We start from the raw sequence: 17,198 nt of genomic DNA on the forward strand, positions 1-17,198 counted from the left end.
TTTGACTGTGTTTGAAAGTAATGATGGCTTAAACTTTCTATAAGCCAGATGCTGTTTTAAATGCAAACTGTGCATTAATCAATTTAATATTTATAACAGTCCCACACCCTGCAGCCAAAGATTGAGAGAAATACACCCCAAATCATGAAAAATTGGGCTCATTGACTCATTACAATGAAGAAAACTAAAAACCTAAAAAAAGTCAACAAGCTAAAAAAAAAATCCCGTGGCACAAGAAGGTGTTGAAAGGGACTTAGGGAATTTAGTCTTGGGTGATTTTAGTGAGAACTCAAGGAAGCAAGCTTTTCCTCTGGATGGGACATTGCCAGGAAGCCTAGGGAATTCTACAATTTGACATACTAATTTTTATGTAGAATGTGGTAGGAATGAAGAGGGGCTAAGATGTAATTGATGAAGAAGCAGATGTTTTTCATGTTAGCTGGGAGAGGGTTGTAGTTTGTGCAATCACAATATTTTTGTCTCTGCTCAGACATGATCATGAAGTAATGTTGATTTTGTTTCACTTTATCTCAGTCACAGACTGACTGTCTGATGGTGGCGATGTCTGACATTATGTGTTCAATGGGAGAACACCACAGCCTAACTGTGAGGCAGGTTTAACAACAAGGCCTAGCTCTATGCCAGGCTAGCTACTAACTGTCTGATGCCACTTCTCTCTTTCTCAGTACCATTTTGTCCCCATTTTGTAGGTAGAAAAACAAAGAAGCTGAATAATTTAAACACAGTCATAGTAACTGGTGGAGGTAAGATTCTGGGATTTTTGGTTCTAGAGCTCATATGAATTACTATGCTGGAAATAGTTTTCTATAACATTCAGAATTTCTTTTGCAATTCTTATGGAGGAAAGATGCATTTCTTCTTGTTCAACATGAAGCTGTTTGTCTCCTGAAAATAAAAAACATTGCTGTCCTTTAATATATGTGATTCAATGTAGAGGCATAAGTGAATTCCTTTTGCTCTTATACGTTTTCTGACTAATATATTTAATACATACACATTCTTTTTTTGTCTCAGTGAATTTGGCTCTGTATTTCTCAAGAACAAGAAGTCTCTCATTTAATAACTTCTGACTTTAGACTTATATACATTAAGAGATATAAGAGTTGGCTGTGCAGATGTTAAGCCTATTGAGACTATTTTTCTCAATCCAACATCTCAATAGAGGACATCCAGTCAAAACGAGAGTATGACTGTGGGAACATCCAAGTCTCATAATTCTCATTATATGCTGGTTATTGTCCTAGAAGATTACTTTATTTTAAATCCTACTGAAAGGCAAGAAAAGGGTGAGCATAAGAAAAAAATGTTTGCAATGTACCCTGCCTCTCTGGGAGTTTACTGAGGAATAAAATAAAGCCTGATAAGTACTGACAATGGGAATAGAAGCTCAGGAAGAAGGAGGTAGAGAGAATCCGCCTGTGCTTGATGCTCACATCTCAATAACAGCCTCTATATTTTACCACTTCTCTTCACTAGGGAGGAGCCTAATATCCTCTCCTTTAACCCAGAAATAGTCATAATTACATTTATTGAGTGCTTACTCTACGTGAAGCATAGTACTACTTGCCGCATAATACACAGTATTTCTAATTTGTGATGGTTAATATTATGAGTCAACTTAGGGAGGTAGCAATGATACCCAAGTGTTTGGTCAAATGCCAGTCTGATGCCACTGTGATGTATTTATTAGATGAGATTAACATTTAAATCAGTAGGCTTTGAGTAATGCAGATTCCGCTCATAATACAGGCAGGCCTCATCCAGTCAGTGAAAGAAGATAGAATTCTGCTACCAGATTGTTTTCAGGTTTGAGCTGTAACATTAAGTTTTCTGTGGATCTCCAGTCTGACAGCCTACCCTAAAGATTTTGAACTTGCCAGCCTCCCCAATCATAGGAGCCAATTTCTTAAAATAAGTTGATCTATCATCTTTCTATGTATCATCTCTCTGTGTCTATCTCTCTATCTATCTATCATCTATCTATCTCTCTCTCTATCTATCTATCTATCTATCTATCTATCTATCTAATCATCTGTCTATCTGTCTATCTATCTATCTATCTATATCTATCTATTCATTCATCCTATTAGTTCTGTTTCTCTGGAGAATCCTATTAAGATCTCAACCCTTTTTAATTTTTTGCTGAAAACTCTCAACAATCTCTTTCTTCATTATTCTAATCTCTGCTGCTGAAGACTTGCGATTCCCATACCTCTTCCTCCAACACTTACAAAGGGTCTTTAGAATTCATTGTTCTTTTACATAACCACTGCTACTGACCAAGTCGAGGCCATCATCATCTCTCTCCTAAATTCATACAACTTTCTAACTAGTCTACCTTCTCCTTTCTTTCCCTTTTTCTGCTACACTCTACAAAATGTATTTCCACTTTTACTTTTCTCTCCTGAACAGCACGGTAGTTCTAACTCTTCTGCTTCCCTTTACCTATTTGCTCATTTTTTCTTTCTCGGTTGGTTTACTTTGCTGGTTTACAATTCTTGCTTCCTTATAACTTCAGTTTATTCTTGGTGGTGGTGTTTTTTTTTTTTGACAGGGTCTTTCTCTCTTGTCCAGGCTAGAGTGCAGTGGTACAATCACAGCTCACTGCAGCCTCAACCCCCTTTGCTTAAGGCATCCATTTGCTTCAGTCTCCCAAGTAGCTGAGACTACAGGTGCACACCCCTGTGTCTGGCTAATTTTCCTTTTGTTGTTGTAGAGACAGGTTCTCTCCATCTTAACCAGGTTGGTCTTGACCTCCTGGGCTCAAGAGATTCTTCTGTCTCGGCCTCCCAAATTGCCTGAATTACAGGTGCAAGCCACCTCGCCTGGTCTTTGGTTTGTTTTAATTCCTCTTGCCCGAACTCTACTTCATGTCACTTTTTTTCTATTCACTCTTTTTAAATTTCTTGGTAACAGAATTCCAGATGTGAGAAACATCATTTGGGGCCACATAACAATTATAGGTCTCCCCTGGTATCAGATGTTGAGCTTTGATATCAGATGTGGCCAAGGGATCAGAAGTTACAAAACATGACTGCTGATCCCTCAGTAGGATTCTGAGCTGTGGTTTTCCTTACAAAGTATAATAATGAAATAAAAATCATGAAGTCCCTAGCACATTTTTTTTTTGCCTAGTTAAATATTTTCTTAATTGTCTTTCTTATGCAATTTGATACATGGTCACTTTAAAGTTCATTTATACAGATACATGAGGTTGAATCAATGCTTTTCTTAACTTTGAATCTCTTAATGGCTCTTCCTCTTTTTTTTTACTGATAATTACTTTAGCTAGAGTTGGATGATGCATTCTTTCTTAATATTTTGTTAGTGCTATTTTTCTTTCCTGCTTTTGGTTACATGATTGACTACACACTAGGGAGTTTTCACTAAATTTACTCATTAAACATTTTTTAACTGGTATATTGCTTTGCTAATTTGTAGACAGTGCATGCAAATTATCTACAAACATCTCATTCTCTTTCTTCACATACAACTATAACAACAGTCTACAACTGTGATTCTTTTTTTTTTTTTTTTTGTATTTTTTTTAGTAGAGACAGGGTTTCACTGTGTTAGCCAGGATGGTCTTGATCTCCTGACCTCATGATCTGCCCGCCTCGGCCTCCCAAAGTGCTGGGATTACAGGCATGAGCCACCGCGCTCGGCCAACTGTGATTCTTAAACATTAGTATACTTCAGAATTCCCTGGAGAGCTTCTAAAATCAGATTGCTGTGTCCCAAACCCAGGGTTTTTGATTCAATAACTCTGAGTTGGGATCTAAGAATCTGCATTTATAACAAGTTTTCAGGACATGTTGATTTTATAGTTCAAGAACCACACTTTGAGAAACACTGCCTTGCACAATTGAGATTTCAATATGTTTTGAAGCCAATCAGATCTGAATTCAATCCCCATTTAAGTTAAGTGATTTTGATAAAAGGACCTAAATTATAAGAGTCCCTGTTTATTCTGTTGAAAAATAAGGATATTAAGAGTCTTAATATAATCAACAGAGCCTAGCACTTGCTAAACAGTCAGTAAATGTTACTGCTACTCCTAAATGCAAACTTATAATATTTGTGTATTATCAGGCATTTAAAGTTTTTGTATCATCAGGCATTTAAGGTTCCCTAGCAATTTATGCCTGCAGGCAACAGTGGTAGACTTTAAAATACCAACAGAGAAATCTATTAAATTTCTCTTATATTTACCTTGTGACTTCTTCTGAGTCTTTCAGGATTTTGCTGACAATCTGTGCATTTATTTGGGTTAGTGCTTTTACATAATGAAACCATTCGAAGATAACAATATTTCATAGTTCTTCTGATTTAGTTAAAGTTTTTAGCATACACAGTCCTAAATAATTGTTCCTGAACTAACATTCTCTGTGAGTTGCTCTCTGGCTCTGATTTGCTCCTGCCTCAATGCGTTGGGGAGTCGTAGTCTACTTTGCAAGTGGAGACATTCACATATACCTGGGTGGTTCTTCAATTCAGGACCCCATAATGAAGATAAGCTAATTAACTAAAAAAGATGAAACCCATCTATATATGCAGTTAAATACATATTATATATATGTGTGTGTATATATATATGCAGTTAAATACATATTTGTATATATATGTGTGTGCACATACACACACATATGTATATGCTACATGCATATATGTGTGTGGGTTTGTGTGTGTGTGTGTGTGTGTGTGTGTATATATATATATATATATATATATCTTCCAATGAATCATTGGTAAGAAAATGGTAATAGCACAAATCCCTCTTTGTTACAGACTCTTCTGGTCTATATTCCTCTTCTCCAAGGTCCTGAGATCCCTTTCTTTATGCCACAAAGTTTCTAGGCAGTAGGTCTGCTTCTAGTTAACAGGCTGATTTCTAAGCTTTGAATTTTTGAGCAATAAAAGCAGAATGTCGAAGCTCCTTAACTGTTTAGAACAAAAGTACCTGCTCAACAAGTTGCAGAATGAAAAGTAAGTGAAAGTAATCAGCTGAAGAAAAAAATTGTGGAATGAATTAAATGTCAACTTCTTCAGCTCATCTCCAGTTTTTACCTGTCTTTAAACTTGTTCCCAACATTTTTCTTTAAACCCAACTTTTTTTCTTTAAACTTTTTTCTTTAAACTTTGTTTGTGGGAAAAAGTGACAATGACTCAGTTCAGTTTTGTAAAGTACCAACAGTTCTCAAGAGGAAATATGCTATATTGAGTAAGCGCAAAGTATGATTATTAAACTTAATATAATATTTTTAAACTGCTGACAGATGGTGAATACAATGAAATATTTTGATAACTGCTTGTTATATTTTCAGAGACTTGGAGGCTTAGTGAAAATATGAAGTTCTAAATATTTGAACATCCAGATGTCATTTCAGATCAGTGTGACCAAATCATATTTTTGTAAATAACATGGTGGAGTTTAGAAAGGAAGGTGGAGCTAAGTGAAAAGAAAGAAAAAAAAATGCATACAAATGTAGGATTCCTGCAAGAATTCTAGTGGAACATCAGACATTACACCTCCGGGGCAATCTATGTACCTTTTAAACAGAAACTCCCTCCGATGAGCTTGTCTAGGAGCACTAAGAGAACTTGGGCCAAGTATGTCAGCATTAAAAATACCGAATTGGCTAGAAATACTGTTGTGTGTCAACCTTTATTTGTCCTTTAAGCCAAGAAAAAAGAATAAAAGTATGCCTGTAGGCAAAATAAAGGCCTCCTTTTTTCTTTCCCCTCCCTTTCATTCCTCTTGCTCTCTTCAACTTATATGAGATTTGTAAAATGAATTGTAATAGAAAGTTCAGATGACAAAAATTACAGTGGTGTGGCCAAGAAAACACCCAGGGGGCTTTTAGGTTCCGTTGTGCCAGGACTGAACTATCAGATCAGCCTTCTGGACTCAAATGCGACACTGTCAATAAGAATACATCATCTTTTTTGTGGTGTAGAAGAGCTGTCGGTTATAATTCCCATTATTCCAAAGCCAGGATTTTCCATTAGTACAGCCACCTGCTGGGTTGCTCTACTCAGGTTTAATGGAGTCTGAATTTGAATTTATCACCATCTGTGGGAAGACAGGAAATGAGAGAGCATCACTAATTCCGTTCTTCATTTGCTAAGCATAAGTATAATCTTTGTAAAGAGGCAGCAAAAGCAGCAGAGATTGGGGAAAGATGAAAGAATATTTTAGCTCATATTGATATCAGAGCTCCAGACCAAGGGGAAAGAATGCTGTCTGTTCTATGGCCAATTCCAGCAACAAAAAGAATGTTTTAATTTCCTATGTAATGTGGTAACAAAATCATGCAGATTCAGAATACTGTTCCTCTTTGGCTTCCAAAAAGATCTCAGAAGATTTAATATGATTTCTGGTGAAGATGAAAGACTTGCATACATATCAAGTTCACAAAAAAGAGTTCGAGATTCCTAATTGCCACATTAGCTTATAAATAGAACAGTATAGACTATTGGTGTCTATTTTATGCAATTTCTTCTTTTCCTCCAGAAATTTTTTTTAAAAGCCTTTGTAGAACTCAGGAAGAGACAAACATCAGGGAACATCAAAACCTTGAAGATGATCTCTAGAATCAAAGTGTAATGCCTTAAATTCATGTGCGTATGTCTCAGTGGTTCTGACTTACACAGAGTCAGGAAGGGTGCATCATTATCATTTCCAAAATTTAAAAACAAACATTAAATGAGTTTACAGGAGGGGTAAGCAATTTGCAATTAAATTCTTGCATTGGCTAGTTGCAAAACTTGCACTTCTGATCTGCCCATCTTTTACACCGCTCCATCAGAATGTTGCCATCTGGATTCTGCTGTCCAGGCAAAAACTCAGAGAAAAGCTAAGCCATCCTAACACACCAGTTGTAATAAGTGTTGCTACCCACCCAAATGAAGAACAAGCCAGAAGATAATGGCAGTTGAAAAGATGAGGGGAAAAAATCCTTGCAGGAAAAAGGAAGGATTTAAAATCAAAATACACACATACACACATATACACACAAAGCCTCTGGGAAAACACTGCATGCCATTGTCTTTCTTCAGGAACCATGAGTTCATCCCTTTCTCATGAATCTCCCTCCATGTTTATAATCTTGGATTAATGACTCTAAACAGCGAGTCTTTTCTAAAGTCATGGGGGTCAGCTCTGCGGACTTGAGGAGCTTGGATAATTGGAAGGAATGTTACTTATTACAGTGAAGCAATAATTCCAGGGGAGGAGAGGAAGAAGCACAACAAATAACTGCACTGTTGTTCTTTAAGGCTACCAAGAGAGTTAGCACTCCTATCAGGGTGGCTGTGAATACTGTATTGTGACAAAGCAAAATGCCTCCTGGGTGCCTGCTTCTAGTGGAAAGCTTTTGATGTTTGATCTGTAATGAGATGGAAGAGAAAAACAGTTCCCTTGGTTAACTAATACATACCAGATATGAACAGATTCAAAGATTTAAGTTTCAGTTCTGGGACAAGATCCCCATCCCACTAATTTATTATTTAGAAAATTCTGTAAGTTCTTTTTTTTTGTACAGAATACATGATGTGTTTAACATACTTCTGCTTTCAAATTTGACTTGAATAATAATCCTAATGATTACTATGCCATATTTCACTTTTGCTAGGTTGGCTCTTTTTTCAGTGTGAATGTCACGTGGCTTTATCTAATTTCCTTTTGGCAAATATGAGTGATCAGAACCTGGATGCCATCTCAGGCCTAAGTACTTTGTACAGGAAAACGTCCTGGGCAGTGAGCTAGGAAAAGAGTAAAGGGCTACGTAGAATGCAGAGCTCAGGAGGAAGACACAATGAAAAACAGAAACAAAATAGGATGCATAAGCAGTTAATTTTATTCCACATGGCACGTTAGGGATGATGTCACACATATGGTTATTCATACTAGGCGCAGCAACTTTAGAGATGAAGACAAACCCTAGAAAATCTGTCAGTTTGGGTTAATGGAACATTGTTATTACCTCAGGTCAAGCAGATGGAGGGCAAACTTCTCTGCTGGATTCTGCTGCTCTTTAATTAATGTCCACATTTGTTATGTCAACATAATGCATTACATTTGGTCTAAAGGTTGTTTTACTATTTTTTTAGAAAAACAAGAATGATCATTTTATTTTCAACATTGGAATAGTTGCACAGAATTTTAGAGGTATATGTAGATACCTGAAAAATAATGTTTAAATTACTGTATGAGAGAGAGAAAAAGAGAAGGAGCTAGGCTGGTTTTACATATTTCATTCTTGATGTAGAGATGGATTTGATACTTCTTGTATGAGCATTTCCAAATGAGGGATTTTGATTGCATGCATATGACTATCTCAGAAAAATAGGAATCTCAGAGATGGTAAAGCAAGGCAGGTCTTATTACAGTGTTATTCCTTCATAAAGAAATTAATAGCTGCAATTCATTTAGTGTTCTGTTTACTCTTGTCAGGGAAGAATGGCAAGTGAAAAAATAGCACAATAGAGACATCTTATCTTCTTTCGTAAACTTTCATTATCTTAGGCATGTTCAGAAGGCACAAGGAATCCCTGGTGTCTGATATTATGCGTGTGAAGCTGTGGCGTTGAATCTTCAGCACAATTCAAAGAATCAGCCTATTATGTAACAACTAAGGAGGATGTATGCCATAACTGTGAACATTCTTTCTTATAGATGACAGGCTTACATTGTTCATTTTGGGAAAATATGTTTGCATTGTTGGCTCCAGCCTCTAATTATTTAAGCTAGTCAAATCCAAAATCGTTAAAATGTGCAAATATTACCTGGAATCACTCCAAGAGGAAACAGTAGGCAGTGATCTGGCCCTTGGATTGAGCACTCAATTGCTGCTTAGTTTCTTTTCAAATTTCAGAATAGATATACTCTTTAAAGCCAGTATGTACTCCCTTTGGCAACTGGTAAAATATGCTTGGTAGTTACACACAAGGTTTCTGAGTGGCTAGACCACAACCAGTCCATTCTGTTCTAATTTCTGGAAGATGAGCACTAAATATTTTTATGAATATAATTTTTCACATTAGTCACTTCATACATGCCCCCCAATAGACACATACACATGCATATGTGTGCATCCTGGAGAGGAGAGGCTGTATATTCTGCATTTGTTTCTGTATACCACCCTTCTAGATTACTATGTCCCTTATAACTCTAAGATCTTGTATGCTCATAGATTCACTGTAGTAATGGGCATTTGAAGAATACACTTGAAGACACTACTGTTAGTGCCACACTTTTAAAAATTGACAATTTAGGCCAGTGGTTCTCAAACGGGCAATTTTCTCCCCTCAGGGTAACTGTAACTGGAGGAGAGGAATACTCTATTAAAATCTAGTCAGGGAAAGGCCAAGAATGCTGCTAAAACTTTTGAAATGCCTAAGATAGACCCCCAAACAAATAATTATCTGTCCCAAAATGTTAATAGGGCTGAGATTTAGAAATCCTAGTCTATGTCAATGAAACAACCTTGTCATCTCTAAATAAATAAAACATCGCCACACACGTAGGTAAAAAAAAAAGAATAGTTTACAACCCAAAGAATTGTTTCCACAGTAGGTGCTATAGCTAGTGATGAGATATGTAATACCGACCTTGGTTGTCTTACATGTAAATGAATCTTATTAGTACATATGACAGTAACATATATAATTACAAAATATATAATTGTAGTTATTCTTTTCATTGGTTCTGTCTCTCCATCACTTCATCATACATTTTTACCAATCTGTCTTTACATTTCTAGAAAAAACTCTCTTAAAAAATGTACCAAATGACATGTTAGCCATGTACCAATGACACACGTCTGTGTCTAGAATCCTTTTTAATTTTCAGTTCTTCAAAATCTGAGGTAAAACACATCAATTGAGAAACTTTTCCTATCCTTTTAAGTAACTTTTTTTTTCTGAGATGGAATCTTGCTCTGTCGCCCATGCTGGAGTGCAATGGCGCGATCTCAGCTCACTGCAACCTCTGCCTCCTGGATTCAAGCAATTCTCCTGCCTCAGCCTCCCAAGTAGTTGGGATTACAGGCATGTGCCACCATGCCTGGCTAATTTTTTTGTATTTTTAGTAGAGACGAGGTTTCACCATATTGGCCAGGCTGGTCTCAAACTCCTGACCTTGTGATCCACCCATCTCAACCTCCCAAAGTGCTGGGATTACAGGCGTGAGCCACCGCACCTGGCCAGTAATGGTCTGTTTTTTAATTCTACATGTTTTTTCCATTTAAGTGTTTGGTTTTCCCATATGATTTTACATGGTTTTTTAAAAGAATCTTTAAGTGAGTCTAACATCTCTACGTGTTTCCCATCTTTCATAAAACAGCAATATTCTTAGAGTTTTTTTTTTTTTTCCTTTATAATGTTCCTTTCTTTGTTACCCATCTCTAAGGTGCCTTCTCAAACGCTTTCTTTCCCTCCTCTCCACACACAGCCCTGGGTAGAATTTGGGGTGCAGGACGAGTTCAGGAAACAATGTTGTTTTTCTCAAAGAAACAGCTAGGCTGGGAGACTCCTCATGTTTGTAAAAGTATAAAAATTGAGGCCGGGAGCAGTGGCTTACGCCTGTAATCCCAGCACTTTGGGAGGCCGAGGCGGGCGGATCACCAGGTCAGGAGATTGAGACCATCCTGGCTAAAACGGTGAAACCCCGTCTCTACTAAAAATACAAAAAAAAAAAGCCGGGCGTGGTGGCGGGCGCCTGTAGTCCCAGCTACTCCGGAGGCTGAGGCAGGAGAATGGCGTGAACACGGGAGGTGGAGCTAGCAGTGAGCCAAGATCGCTCCACTGCACTCCAGCCTGGGGGACAGAGCGAGACTCCGCCTCAAAAAGAAAAAAGACAAAAAAAAAAAATTGATGATAGCCCTAACATGAAAATGCTACCTTAGTTTTTTTATTTCTATTTGCCCTGAGGTCATTGATGTTTGATCTAAAATAAGCCACACAAACTGAAAGTATCTTAACACATTGGAAGAGAGCATAAAGCAGACCAGGATGAAATTTAAGGCTATGTGAAGTATATTCACACTATGAAATATACAACAATGAAAATAACAAACTATAGGTATATATATAATCATGAATGCATCATATACACATAATATTAAATGAAATAAATGAGATCCAACCTAATGCATGCCTCTGATTCCATTAATATAATGTTAAAAAATAAGAAAACTAATCTCTACTGTTCGCAGTAAAGGTGATGGTTACATCTGGGGAGTGAAGAGTGGTTAGCGATTGCAGCAGGTTTTATTTCTTTGTTTGGATAGTGGCTATATCAGTGTATTTATTGTGTAATAATTCTTTGAACCTGGATTATTTTTCTATTGCTGCAGTAACAAATTAGCACAAACTTAGTGGCTTTAGGTGACATCCATTCATTATCTCACTGTTTCTAAAAGTCAGAAGTCCATGCTTAGCTGTTTCCCTGCTGAGAGTCTCCCAAGGCTGAAATCAAGGTGTTGGCCAGCCTACATTTCTGGAGGCTCTAGGGCAAAATCTGTTTCCAGCCTCATTCAGGTTGTTAACAAAATTCAATTCCATGTGGTGGTAGGACTGACGTCTCCATTTCCTTGCAGTTAGCCAGGGGTTGTTCTCAGTTTCTGAAAGCTACACACATTCCCTGGTCGGTTTGTCCCCCTTCAAGTACAAAGCCAACAATGGAGGTTGAGCACCTCTCCCATTTTGAATGTCACTCATCTTCTCTTCTGACTGATTTCTCCATTCTCACCTTCTTCTCTGCAGCTCTGTGACTCCAGCTGGAGAAATTTATCTGCTTTGAAGTGTTAACGTGTTTAGACTGGGCCCACCTAGATAATCCAAAATAATCTCACTACTTTAAGGTGCATAACATCAATTAGCTCTGCAAATTCCCTTCACAGCAGTATCTAAATGCATATTTGGTTGAAAAACAAGACAGCAAGAATCTTGGGTGAATATCTTTAGAATTCTGCCCATCACAATACATACATATTATTGTATGCTTCTCTGTACATATGTTATAATCTAATAAAATGTTTTTTGATTATGTAAAAATATACTGCAGAATATCCTTTTTAATTCAATCAACACATATTTATTGACTGCTTACTATTGCTGGGGCTTGGAAACTAATACCCTGAATATGGTGCTTTGACACTGAATATGGTACTGGACTAAAGCAGCAGCTTCCAGGTCTCTCTGACCTTCCCCACCCTCCTGTCTCTCAGTCTCTCCCAAAGCTCTGGATGAAACCCTTCTCTGAAGTTCTCATCTGCCTGAAGTCCAGACCACCCCAAAAAGAAAACAATTACCTCTGATCCCTTCCCTAAGTTTTCGTTTTCTTAACTCCTATTTCAAGAAGAAAGACTGAAGCCTGTCAGCCCACCCAGACAGAATTTTGTCATAAACCACTCTCTTCTATTTGGGTCCCATTTAATATTTCTTTTTTTTTTTTTTTTTGAGACAGGGTCTCACTCTGCCACCCAGGCTGGAGTGCAATGGCACAATCACAGCTCACTACAGCCTCAACCTCCCAGGCTAAGGCAATTCTGCCATGTCAGACTCCTGAGTAACTAGGACTACAGGCACGCACCATGGCACCCAACTAATTTTTGTATTTTTTGTAAAGATGAAGCCTATTCCATATTTCAGAGACTCATTTACCAGCCATTGTCTGCTCTGTAGGTCCAACAAACTTTGTCTCAGGCCATTGTATGTTCTCCAAGTCCATTCATTTTTCCCCTAAAAACCATTTACTATCTTTCGAATTGCCACTTTTCCTGCATCTCCCTTCCCCTATGAAGAAGGGTATATAAACATCTGTACCCAGGGGTTATTGGGTAATTATTCTCCTAGAGTTTCCATGTGCTATGCATATTAAAATAAATTGTGTATGCTTTTCTCCTTTTAACCTGCTTTTTGATGGTTGATTTTTACAGAACCTTCAGATTTAAAGGGAAAGTTTCTTCTTGCCCCTATGTTATAAACAATAAAGACAACAATTCCTGCCTTTATAGGCTATATAATTTATGCATATTTTTAAAAATTCACAAAAAATTACCTACTCTCTGTGAACACAAATAAATGTATTAAAAAAATATGAAATGACAGAACTCCTATAAACCAACTTATCGCTTTTGATATGTCCACAGAGTATTATTTCTATAAAATAAAATAAATATTGTAAAATGATTAAAAATTTAAATCATTTCTGTATGTTTATTTATCATAACACTGTGGTTTTTCTGTTTCTTTGAAATCTTCCAGAAAAGAAAATGTGCTGTGAAGTGTAATAGGGGATTTTTAAGATAAATTTAGCCATTTATTACATATTCATTTAAATTCTAACAGTCTTTCTTTTAGGTCTACGATCTAAAACAAAATAAAGATGCTATATTTTGACCACAATGACAGATATTTAATAGCTATCCTCAAACACTGTTTCGTAGATGAAAATAATGAGTATTTAGAAAAATAATATTTTCTTATTCATGGACTGGTTTTCAAATTCATGAGGGCAAGATTTTGTCTTTCATTTTTACTAATGTACCCCTGATGCCTAGATTACTGTCTATCACATATTAGACACTCAATACATACTTGTCAACTACATGAATGAATGCATCTTGGGTATGAATGAAAATGTTGGAAGTAGCAATGGAGAACTAGTATGCAAATGTGAGAGCCCCTTCCTATTACCTCTTTTATTTTTTCTGTTGTTATGGAAATACATATGACATGTGCCACAGAAAAAATGGTATTTGTCCAACTACTATTTTTCTTTTTTTCTGGAGCATAAAGAAATATTACATTGCCTCCCTTGTTGCTAGTTTGGAACCATGTAATTGAGTTCTTGCCAATGGGAATGTGGGAGGTAGTGAAGTGATGTGCTACTTCTAGTTTGAGGCAAGTAAGAATGCTATGGTGTCTCTATTTTCCTCTCTCTTGTCTTTGAGGTTGAAGAAAAGAAGTGTGAAATGATGGATGTATAAGATGGACAAGTAGAACACAACTCAGATCCTGACTCACTTTTAGAAGGATCACCAACAAAGAGCCACTCAATTAGCAGACTGTAATATGAGAGATAAATATAACTTTTGGAGGTAAATCCACGGTTATTCCAGGATTTAGGTGTTGCAGAAGTGGAGTCAGTAAGTTTGTGACTAATATATTATTAGATACTTTTCAAAGGATTTTTCTTTTGCAAATGTGTTGACATTTGGAGATGTGGAAGATAATATTGAGCGAATTGTGCTCCAAGAGGTTTTATATATGTGTGTGTGTCTGTGTGTGTGTGAACGTGTATGTGTGCGTGTATGAATGATATTAATTGATATATAGAAAAGTCCATATACAAATAATCATTTGTAAATAATGTGTTTAAGCAAAATTAAATTATGTTTACTGCAAGGCTTTTCAGAATCTCTAATATACTCATATGCATTGTAAATTCAAGAAAGGGAGATTTAGTAACTATATTTTCCAATGTTATTGGATCACAGAACTTTTTTTCACGAACTTATAATGAACATCCTATGAAATTGGTGGTCTGAAAAACATGCTATGGTCAATCTCATGAGTTATCCAGAATGTCCTTTCCCTATTGCTGAGAACCTCTCATTTACAATTCCACAATTTTACATTAATAATTCTGAAGCCACTAGGAATCTAGGGATCCAACTTCTGGTAGAGGGTAGGCACCTCTACTGGGCAGAATGTAATGCGACTCCCTTGCTAATCCTCTATTGCTTGTAGTCCACTTCTGGTCCAAAGGAAACACTAACATAGGTTTTGGTTTAACAAAATCTGAAAATGCATACCAAGCCCATTGCAACTGCCACTCCTCTGGCTTGTAAGTTAGTTGCTGGCCAACCTGTCTCCAGCTCTTCAGACTTCTCAACATGAGACAAACATTAGTCGCCTGTGTCCCCTATATTGCAGAAGGTATAGATTAAATTATTTTAGTAATTCCATTGAAGATTATTTACTAACTGAGTACCATCCCCCATTCTGAGTGTTGAGAATCACAGTGCGGCCGCTTCCCGCCTCCACAATGAAGTCTTCCTTGGAATTTTCTAATTTCCACTCTAGAGTCTATGATCACTTCAATACAATACTTCAGTGAAGCATCATATTATATTTTTGTTTATTTCTCTATCTAATTTGTTGCCAGCTTATAGGCTAGCCAGTCCCATAATTCACTCTGAAATTTCATATCTACTAAACATTGATGCTTCAATATAAAGTTCTAGCACAGAATCAAATATACTGTACTGCACTTTGTAGATCCTTTAGAGAAATTTCAAAATAATTTCATCGGTACTCAGTTTTCACCAAATATGTGAACATTAGAGCTAGACTTAACAGTGTGTGTGGTGGCTCACACTTGTAATCCCAGCACTTTGGGAAGATGAGGCAGGAGAATAGCTTAAGGCCACCAGCCTGGTCAACGTAGGTGGACCCAGACTCTACAAAAACTGTACAACAACACCAAAAACAAAAATTACCCAGACACAGCTGTGCCTGCCTGTAGTCCCTGTTACTCAGGGTATGAGGCAAGAGGATTGCTTGAGCCCAGGACTTTGAGGCTGCAGTGGCTATGATCTTGACATTGCACTCCAGCCTGGGCAACAAAGTGAAACCCCTTCTCAAAGAAAAAAAGAAAAAAACCCAGCAGACTCCAAGTGTAATATTTGACTGCTCTCTGGAAAAAAAACTGGAGAACTGAGAGGTTGGAGCCTTGCTTTCTAATTCTATTTCTTTGACCGAATTGCTAAGTGAGCTGATTAACTTCTTCACTTATTTGGACTTATTTTTCCCCTGTGAAATATAGACAGTTCCCTGTCTTACTCTTTAGAAACATTATGAAAGCACAATGATAAGTGATGACAAAATCATGCTCTCAAATGTAAGATTTCCTTAATATAATACATTTATATTAAAATCAGTTAAATCCATTTCTGATTTTTGAAATTTTGGTTCATGTTCTATTTTAAAAATACACGGAAAGATGTATAGCTTTGTTTACAGAGATAAATTTTAAAAATCATAAGTGAACAATATTTATGTTAACATTTCATTGATACAATGAAGGAAATAGTGAAATGTTCTTGGGTAGGACAAGAAACAACCTTAAAAAACACTATGTTTCCAAAATTCGGATATTCCATGTGACTTCAGTCAGGAGAAAAGAGAGGATAAAGAGGGAGAAGAGGAAATTTCTCTGACTTAGGTAGATACGTTAAGAATTATTTTTGTACTTGAATTAGTTCAGAAACACCAAAATAGGGGAATATATTATCTTTGTGAATAATTATTATATAAAATACAGGAATGTATTCATGTCAAGATATTCTTATGATCTGAAGCCAAAATATCGGATGTCTATACCATTCCCTAACAGAATTTGAATCTCAGTAATTGACTTACATTGAGGTAAAAAATTCCAGTCTGGAGGTAAAAAACAGTCACTGTATCAGTGATAATATGAACTTATCTAGACATTTCAGTTATTTAAAGCTCATAGAAAGCTCAAGAATGTCTCATATACTGATTTTTAAAAATATTTATTAAAGTAGTAAAAATGATTATATTAAAAATATACCTTTTCTCAATCACAAAAAAGTATATACATTACCAATTTGTCACTCAGAATATTTAGTCATAAGTGAAGTATTTATTCCACATAGTAACTTTGCAAACTGACACTAGACTTTGTGTGTGTGTGTGTGTGTGTGAGAGAGAGAGAGAGAAACAGAAAGAGAGAGATGAATTAACATATTGGGGGCTTATAGTGCTAAACACTGATCATGTATTTTGACTCAGATCTTAAAGAGGAAACTTGTGATGTCCATTTGGTTGTAAATTATCATTGTAGTAAACGTCCATCTTCAATGATTTTAGATACTTCTTTTTAAAAATATTTAGTTAATGTCTAACAAGACATTCCAGTGTTTATTTCAGTAAATAAGGTTGATATTGGAGTCATGTGGGTTTCTAACATATTTTTAATCTGGATTTATAGAGTGAAGCACTTGTTCCTGAAGTGATGTCAAAAGAGAGTGACCAGCTGGATAATTTATAAAGAAGATATAGTATTTTATAAGGCCATTATGGCTCTAGACAATGTCTTTCATTTGTGCAGGTTCAAGCTCAGAGGCACCAACAAACATCCA

General features: G+C 36.5%; 1 pseudogene; it reads left to right on the plus strand.

The window, feature by feature from the left end:
• The first annotated feature begins 4,945 nt into the window (after positions 1–4,945).
• Positions 4,946–17,198, plus strand: part of LOC129043480 (arf-GAP with GTPase, ANK repeat and PH domain-containing protein 1-like) — a 57,821-nt pseudogene continuing 45,568 nt past the window's right edge.

Source organism: Pongo pygmaeus, chromosome 13 (genome assembly GCF_028885625.2).
Source record: "Pongo pygmaeus isolate AG05252 chromosome 13, NHGRI_mPonPyg2-v2.0_pri, whole genome shotgun sequence".
NCBI classification, from domain to species: domain Eukaryota; kingdom Metazoa; phylum Chordata; class Mammalia; order Primates; family Hominidae; genus Pongo; species Pongo pygmaeus.